Genomic DNA, 9,762 nt, shown 5'->3' with positions numbered 1-9,762 from the left:
TGATGCACCAATACAAAATTTCTCAGCTGATACCGATAGCCTATTATTCAGAGTGACATCGGCCGATTCCGGTGATTTGGTGGTTCTGCATTTTATACCTTCTTTTAAATGAATAATAATTAATTCCACAATTCTGAAAGAAATGCAAATAAAAACTTTATTCTCTCCATTTCGACAAGTTGTTTCACAGTAACTGATCTCATAAACAGAAAACACTTTACTCAAATTAACATCAACACATGAGCTAAATTCTGAGGATTAAAGTAAGATTTCTTAACTTATTGAATGTTATTAATTCTTATTAACATTGACTGCATTCTAAAAAACCTCTGTTAGACTTCACATTCACTCAGCACAAAGAAAAGCATTTCTACTTCATCACTGAACCTGATATTAACTCATATTAACATTAACTGGATATGAAATACTACTCTATAAATATATTTTTATGTGCAATATATATATCTTTTTTGTCAACTCATCTTTATTTAAATCTTTCAACCATGTACTGGTGCTTTACTTCAGCGCAAACAGCTTGAGCAGCGCAGCAAAAACAAACAGACTTCTGCTTCACTGCTGCAGCGTCCGGTGTAAAAATTTTTAGCAGTGCAGAGCTTACAAGCTGCAGTTTTGTCGTCATTCTCACCCAATTCAAAGTAATTCCACACAAGAGATATCTTCTTTAAACACAGCAAGAATTTGATGTGTTTCATTGTCCTCTTGTTATTGACAGGATATAATCGGCCCTGATCATCGGATGTTTCTAAACTATCGGCTGATACCGATTATCGGGCGATACATCGGTGCATTTCTAGTAATAAACTAAACAAAATCTATACTTGGTGCATTAGTATGCAGCAGTAGGTAGCCTACACTTTTTTACAAACATTTTTCTGTACTATTTAATTTTTGTTGAAAAAGTAATTTTGGAATTCTAACGTCTTTTCTGACTGGATATTTCAGACGTCATAAAATAAATACATACATATATATATATATATATATATATATATATATATATATATATATATATATATATATATATATATATAAAACAAATCTAATAAAATTTAACAAAAAGAGACTTTTGCCAGCACAGTATTTGTATGTTAATGTAACTTTACGTTTAGATTCTTATTGTTTGAACTTTGTTTCCATCTGAATAAATAAAGCTTTGTTAAAGTACTACCTGTATTGGGAACCATGAAAAGACTTAAGCCAGCTTTACAGTGTATGATTTTCAGTATAATTTTTCTGTTTCAAAGAATTCGTAATAAAATCTTCATAGTAAAAGAATTCTATAATCAGTGGTCTTAGAATGCAAAATTATTTTTATTAACATGCCTGTAAATGTATTCTGTTAATACTTTTTTTTTCTAGCTATTATATGTACAGTGCCCTCCACTAATATTGGCACCCTTGGTAAATATGAGCAAAGAAGGCTGTGAAAAATTATCTTTATTGTTTTACCTTTTGATCTTTTGTTAAAAGAAATTCACAAAAAATACCCTGCTCTCATGGATATCAAACAATTGCAAACAAAACACAGGTTTGAAAAAAGGTTTGCATTTATGTGAATATACTATTCATCACCAATACTTTACCATGGGATTATTTCTTCATAGTCTCCTCCCTTAAACTACCAGGATGTCAATATTTAAGTGGTACTTGATTGCAGTATCAGTATATGAAAATATAATTCCCTTTATTGAATTGTCCATAACACACCCACTTCGAAAATACTATGTCTTTATAGTCTGTACTGTGATATCGCTGCCATGCCAAGCCTGGACAAAAGCGTGTCATGCAACTGCACTCCCATGAACTTTAACTCACCAACTGACAAGACATTTAACCCATTAAAGCCCTTCTAAAGCCTAGTAATTACTATTAAATATTCGGTGTGCCTAAATAGAAAAAAAAAATGTGTTAAAAATTTAACACAAACCAACCCAGACCAACTCCCACCTCACTGAGAAGCAACAGAGTGGCTAAGTACAGATAAACATATGGTGGTTGGATTGGCACTATGATTTTCCTAAACAGAAGAGCTCACTTGACCATTTATATTTTGCTCCTTGTAATCCTTATGAGTGACCAACTACTGAACATTAAGATTAAAAAAAATAATTTCTACCATGCTGTTGGAGTCAAGTCCCTCAGTTCTTCTAACAGGCATGGGCAGTGATGAAAATTTTAATGTGGGGCCCATCCTGTGGGCCCCACATTCAGCAATGGCCAAAGCACCAAGGTGTCCTGAGATGCTATAGGGATCGGTGAATCTGGAAGCTTGCTGACACTCAAGTGTCCTTATTATATTTATTATTAGCTTGTAGCATTATTATTAGTTGCAAAAGTAGGCTATTTAATGACTATGGTTTTGGTATTTATCCAGTCCATAAAAGTATTCAAGCAGGTTTGACCTTAGCAGCCTGAAATCATGTTTTGTAATCAATATTCACTATTAAGATGTTTGTTTCTCTGCTCATGTTGCTCCAAAATACATAATCTGAAAGGCTTAATTAAAAGATGAAATGGAAGAAGGGAACCCAATTTCACCAGAAGCACCTTTAACGGGAAAGTAGTGAGCTAGTCGACTGGCTATAAAGTGAGCGTAGCTTCTTCGGAATCTATTTCCGCTAGTGGAGCAAAAATAAACAAAACATTTAGTCATATTGTGTCATATTGTGTCATATTATGTGTGCGGTTATAGTGAATGTAGGCACGGTTGTGATTCAGCGTAGGCAAGAAGCCACAGAGATTCATATGATATTGCTTAAATAACAAAATCACAGTTCCATTATTTTATTTACAACACCAGAAGTTTTTGTTTAGCATATCCATTCCCCAAATGTTTTGAAACTGAAATGTGATTAGCTACTGATTCATTATAGAAGAAACATCTTTTGCATTCATTGCATTCTTTTGCATGTATTTCCTCATTTGTAAGTCACTTTGGGTAAAAGCATCTGCTAAATGAATAAATATAAATGTAAATTCATGAAAAGAAACACAGTAGCATTATTCCATGAGTACAACTTAGAAACAATGGACATGACTTACAAAACACTGACTAAAACATTAATTTAACTCTACTCTGAATGTGCCAATTTCACAACTTTGTACCTGAAGTGAAAGTACATATAGCCAATAGTATATTCCTGCAATACCCGAGGTTGCAGTTTCATGTCCGCATTCATAGGACTGTATTTCTAGGACCCTATTTTTTTGTGACAGAGCCACCTACCGAATTGCAGAACCACAATCTTAGGACTGCATTTCTAGGACCCAAGTTTTAGAGGACGAAAAAATGTGCAACCAAGGCAATATTTTCCACCAAAACTACTTATAGTTTTAAACATGTATTATACCCATATTATACTACTTTCCTTCTTGCAATTCAACTTGGTTGCTAAGAGCTGCACGTTGAGCAATTTATGTGACTAGTTAATTTTAGCTTAATTAACTCATCAAGTAAAATAAAGAAGGAATCATATGCTGTGGCCTTTTCAGTCATTAGATCTCAACTGCATATTTTAAAGTACAGAGGCAAGGCACAAGGATGACTCTTGGAGCAGATTCAAGATTGTGTATATTTTATAAAATAATAAATAATAACAATTGAACACACAAACAAAAACCCATTTGTTCATCAGCTGCCACATGGACAGAACTTCTGTCTTTACTGACTCCTAAGAGAGAACGATGACATGAAAGAGAGAAGTGAATTAAATAAGGAACATTTACTTGAACATATTGAACTGTAATTTTAAATTTCATATTTAAAAGAGCCTAGTGACCACAGAGCACATGTACACACACACACACACACACACACACACACACACACACACACACTATATATATATATATATATATATATATATATATATATATATATATATATATATATATATATATATATATATATATGTATATATTAATGTAGCTGACAGACACTGACTTCGGGATGACGGGTGTCCAGTACACAGGAAAATTAAGTCGAGATCACGAGAAAACAACTTTTGTTATGTCGAGATCATGAGAAAATTAAGTCGAGATCATACGGAGCCCCTAAAGTACAGAGCCTCTAAAGTACAGAGCCTCTAAAGTACAGAGCCCTTAAAGTACGGAGCCCTTAAATGCACATGGTGGTGGGAAAAAATGGGGATGGGAGAATTTATTTATTTATTTTTTAAAGCTTTGAAATTTTTTTTCTCCCATCTCAATTGTTCTCCACCACCATGTCCCTTTAGGGGCTCCGTAAGGGGCTCCGTATTAGGGGCTCTGTAATAAAGCTCATTCTAATTCTAAATTCTGTGACCCTGAAAAAAAAGGATAAGCGCTATAGAAGATGGCTGGATGGATGATTCTAAATTCGGCGACGCTCGTTGCCATACTGACGCAGAGAGAATATAAGCGCTCTGCTACTCAGAAGGTTGTCCACAATAGCGTTGTTTCCTGAGACTTTTGATTACTTCGAAGACTTAATTGCAAACAAACAAATATGACCATGAGTCCTCCTACTGAATCTTTGCTCAAATACGACAACCCGGAGCTGGTGAGCAAGAACATCGAGAAGAACTCACCAAAGGTAACGTTGACCAGCTGCAATCCTTGTTAGTTAAATATAACTAGAGATAAATGATCTAACTGCATTTCCATATGAGACTAACTTTAACCCGTAAGAACCCGGAGCCGTTTCTCCTTCTAGGAAAAATATGGGGGATATGAAACCGACCATATGGACCACATAGAACACGTTTCTGAAATTATTTTGGAACTATAACCTCTCCTTGTGAAAGATCTGTAATGTTACACGGATGTCACGTTGGGCGTTTATAGTCCGTTTTTGATGTCACGTATATGACTGGTATAAAGTTGGCTTGACGTTGGAGGTTCGATATTTGCAGACCTTCTCTAAAGTTACATACGACATTGTTCTAAACGTTTCTAGGGGACCGCTAACACTTCTGCTACAACACCCAAAACTTTATTAAACACAGATTTGAGCTCGCACAGTGTTTCTTGCCCAGGCACATTTACACGAGCTGTATGATCTGAATGTGCATTTTTGCGCCGAAGAAAATAAGGTGGTGGACGTCCATTCCCTAAAGACCAGCATTTCTGCTCTTCATGGACAATTTTGTGGCAGAAGGAACACAATTTGCCTTGCTTAATATGTGATTGGGATCTCACACTTCGATTTGAGCACTTTTGCGTTGCATTTAACTGCTGAAATGTGAAGATCTGTCTTCTCACATGGAGCTGTGAACGGTGGCTGTAGACCTATAGTCTTTACATGTGACTGGTCCAGCTCAGCTGCTCCAGCTGACTCTAGGTTCACAGCTGGATGCTGATGGGCGGCACCATTACCATGCACAGACGATATAACTGGATCAGATCTGAGTGACGGAGATAGTGTGGGTGGAACCTCATTTTCATCTCATTAGTCTGATCCAATCTGCGACTAGAACTGCTCAGTGACGTATTCTCCACATGTGACGTCATCCTAGTGCAATTTCTGCATTTATTCCTCAACTGAAAAAAAATTACTTGTCAGGTTTTTTTGCTTAATAGCACAGGTTTTCCTGTTTATTTGCTTTTCCACAACATATTTCAAAACTACATAACTGCGACCATTAGATTTAACAACAACAATTTTTCAGAGGTGACACTGGTTTCCCTTCTCATTAGCCTTTCCAAATCATGTCTCAAAACAATAGCTTTGATGGTTATAGTTATGTAATTATACAACAACTTAATTTTACAAAAAAAAAAAAAAAGAAAAAACACAGCCTTTTTACTTGCATTTCCATAACATGTATCAAAATGATACCTTTTCAGGAAAGGTTTAACCACAAATTAAATTATGAAAATGTGCAAACTGAATAAAAATAAATAAATACCTCACACTGGAGGTCTTCTTAACAAGCTAAACATGCAAATAGTGCAGCAACACTGTAAAAACATGTACTTTGTGCGATAAAACTGTTAAAAAAAACAAAAAAAAAACAAAAACAAAAAACAAAAACAAAAAACACTCATTGGAAACTTTTTTTTACCATATTAATTAAAGTGACAAAGACGTCACATCACAGTTTCACCTACTTTTTTAAGGTTAATAACCAGCTGTTACTCACATGTCACAATTATATTTTCATAACTTGTTTTATATAAATTTGTTCAAGAAATGTGATAAAAACATGTTAAACGTAATATAGTACATGTTGTTAAAACATTACAATTGTTAAATGGGTAGAAACATACCTTTAGTAACAAAAACAAGCCTTTTTCAAATTCTTTTTCAAATTTACTGACACTGCAGCATGTGCCAACCGGCAGACCCCCAATTTGGAAATGATGTCATACCTAACCTGGATGTTCAGTAGATGTCACTTAGGGCGTTCCTGAGTTAAAAGTCAGGGATAAAGCTTTAAAAGGACCTTTCCAGATCATCCCAGTATTTGTGACAACTTTCACCGTGGGTTCTTACGGGTTAAGCAATATCAAGCAGTTCTGTTTCATTGCTGTTGATGACAGCTGACTACTGTGTTATTTTATTCATGGTAACAAATTTGTAATTTACCTGAAACCAGTCAGCAATCTTTCCCAGTTATAACACTGAAAATCTCTCACTTCCAACCTAAGGCTTTGTCTCTGAAGGCGAGTCCCCAGCATCCTTTCATCTCTGATCTAGTTCCACCTCCACCCACACCCAAAACCCCTTCATGTGATGCCATTAAAACAGAGGATATTCTTAATTCCATCCTACCACCAAGGTAAGGCCGTCCTGCTTTTCCATAGTTGTACTAATTATATGTGACACTGTACGAGTGCTTATGTGTGAACTTGTTGCAGGGAATGGATGGAGAATAATCAGCTGTGGGTACAGCAGGTGTCCAGCACACCATGCAGCAGGTCAGACATCACTCATCTGAGAGAGAGAATGGATCTCAAACTGGAGCAGACAGCGGCCAGAGATACGGGCATTTGGTCTGTCCGCAGAGAGCTCTACACACAGTGCTTTGGTAGGTTAACGAAAGGGCTAATTCAAACATGATTACATAATCTGCATTATTGGTGAATTATTCGTAACAAACAGGAGACACAGTCCATTATCAGTGCTAACACATCAATGAAAAAAATATTTTGGGTGTAATCATTAAGGGTTTTTTGTTTTTGGTTGCATGAAATCTGCAGCTTCTTGACACAAACGGGTTGTGAAAAAAACAGCAACATCTTACACATTTAGTACAAAACCTAAATAGCAACATATTCAAATGCATTACTTTCTAATATATACTAATTTCTTATTAATTTAGATGAGCTCATCAGACAAGTTACCATCAACTGTGCTGAGAAAGGAGTGCTGCTTTTACGAGTAAGAGATGAGATTCGCATGACCATTGCTGCCTATCGACCCTGTATGAGAGAAGTGTGGTCTTCGTCATGAAGAAAGCTCTGCTGGCTGAGCAGCAGAAGAAAGACACTGAGAAAAGGGTATTCACTGCTATTAATTTATTCCTGTTTCACTTTTAAAAACCATAGATCTTTAATTGTAACTTGGGCAGATTGCAGACTTGGAGAATGAGAAAAGGGAACTGGAAAGACAGTTGAATGAGCTGAAGTCTAAATGTGAGGCAATTGAGAAACGAGAAAATGACCGGCGACAGGTTGAAGTGAAGAAGCGCCCTGACAAGATCCAGTTTCTCAACCGCACCAACCAGCAACTGAAGGTACGCCTTTTATAAGCCACAAATTACCATTAAGACAAATGGCTGAGACAGGACATCTTCATCTAAAAATACTTTATCTATAAATAACTTATCTCCTTTTTTTAGATGCAGTTTAAAGCAATCATTGCCCCAAAGAAGCTATAACAGACACTTTCACACACAAACATTTGCAAGGTAGGCTGATTGGCATAGCCAAAGTGTCTGTAGTGTATGAATGGGTGTGTGGTTGTGCCCAATGCTCCCTGGCATAGGCTCCAGGTTCCCCAAGACCCCGTAGGATAACCAGTATAGAAAATGGATGGATGGATGGATGGATGTTCCTAGGAGGACCATCTACATGAGTCCATGCCGGTAGTCGACCAGATCCAGATAGGTGTTGCAGTTCAGCGTTCACATATTCCCCATATGTGTATGTGCACGTGCACTTGTAGGTGGGTGAAATGGATGCACTCCTGAAGGTGAGGGAAGCTCGTCACCAACCCGTGAGGATCTTTAATGAAAATTCATGTCACGTCAGACTTCTGCATTTCTTTTTCAGGAAATCCTGAAGATGCTCTATAACATCAACAATAAGAAGAAGAGGAATGACAAAAAGAAAAGAAAGAATTAATAAATACTGTGGCGACAGGCCGGTAGCCGGCGCACAGGAAACAAAGATCGCTCTTCCCGCGACTGCCGCAGTGGCGCAGAAGAGACAGTTCCGCTTCAGCGCCACCAAATGTTTTGGATGGCCAGAGAGCACGTGGCGGCAGTGCGGGGCCGCCGACACACCCACGGCTCGTGAATGGTGCACCATGCAGAAGATTTCCACCATCCAGCAAGAGAAGTATCTCCGAGCATGTGACTCCGACGCGAGTGACGGCTCTGCCCCACCCCCTTGGCTGTAACCGCCGATGGCTGAGACCCTCACCGCCTGATCGCCCTTCAACCCACACACACACACACACACACGCTCACCAATTGTCTTGAATAAATCTTCCATAACACTGAAACAGCCCCTGTGTGTCTGTGCTCCGCCCACCGCTGGCTAAAATCCCTACACTGGTAGAGGATGCGGGCGTGAGCACAGACCCACCCATCTTAAAAAAAAAAAGAAAAAAAAAAAGGGGAGGTTGTTTTTTTACTTTTTTCCCCATTTTCCCTCTCCTCCTTGGGGATTGTTCATAAACATGGATCTGCAGCACCTTCTGTAGGTCAGTATTTAGCAGCAAACGGTGACACAACAGCTCACCCACAGCCTGCAAGCTGTGACACAAGAACTAGTGGCCCTGAGGACAGCGACTCCCGCAGCTGCTACGCCCCTCCCTGATCCTGGCCGTGAGGTCCGACATCTGCTTCCCCCTCTAAACCCCGAAGATGACATCGAGGCCTACCTCGAGACCTTTGAGGGCGTGGCCCGCTGTGAAGAGTGGGACCGCGATGAGTGGCCACGCATCCTCGGCCTGCTGCTTTCCGGGGAGGCGCGCATGGCCTATTACTCCCTCTCTCCGGAGGAAGCAGCTGACTATGGAGAGGTAAAGAGAGCGATTCTGGCGTGGTGTGGGCGAAACCCGCTCCAGGCAGCGGTGGAGTTCCACCAGTGGCACTACAGGCCGGGAGCCAAGCCATGTGGACAGATGGACACCCTCCTGCGCCTCACCAAGAGGTGGCTCCAGCCTGACATGCACTCTGCCACCGTGGTTGTAGAGAGGGTGGCCGTGGACCGGTTCCTGAGGGCCTTGCCACCCACAGAACACCAGGCCGTGGGGATGCGAGCCCCTGGGACATCCAGGGAACTATTGACCGCCCTGGAACACACCCTGACCACCCTGGCACTTGGTAAAGAGGGACAGCACCAGCAAGGCCGCCCGGACTACAGGATACCGGGACAGAAGTTAAGCTACACACACATTCTAACCCTCTCTCGTCTGTGTTCCAGCAGGTAAACCGGCAGGGGAACTTTGGCTGAGAGCAGAAAGAGGACAGCCGCCTGAAGTATTGCTGGGCCCAGGTGCGCCAAATCGAAGGGGTCGACCAGAGCCCA

General features: G+C 39.5%; 1 pseudogene; it reads left to right on the top strand.

Moving 5' to 3' along the window:
* Positions 1–4,304: 4,304 nt before the first annotated feature.
* LOC108272421 (axonemal dynein light intermediate polypeptide 1-like) lies at positions 4,305–7,919 on the top strand (annotated as a pseudogene).
* Positions 7,920–9,762: the final 1,843 nt, after the last annotated feature.

Source organism: Ictalurus punctatus, chromosome 12, assembly GCF_001660625.3.
Source record: "Ictalurus punctatus breed USDA103 chromosome 12, Coco_2.0, whole genome shotgun sequence".
Taxonomy (NCBI): domain Eukaryota; kingdom Metazoa; phylum Chordata; class Actinopteri; order Siluriformes; family Ictaluridae; genus Ictalurus; species Ictalurus punctatus.
The sequence above is the reverse complement of the archived record's forward strand: the minus strand, read 5'-3'. Positions and strand labels throughout refer to the sequence as shown.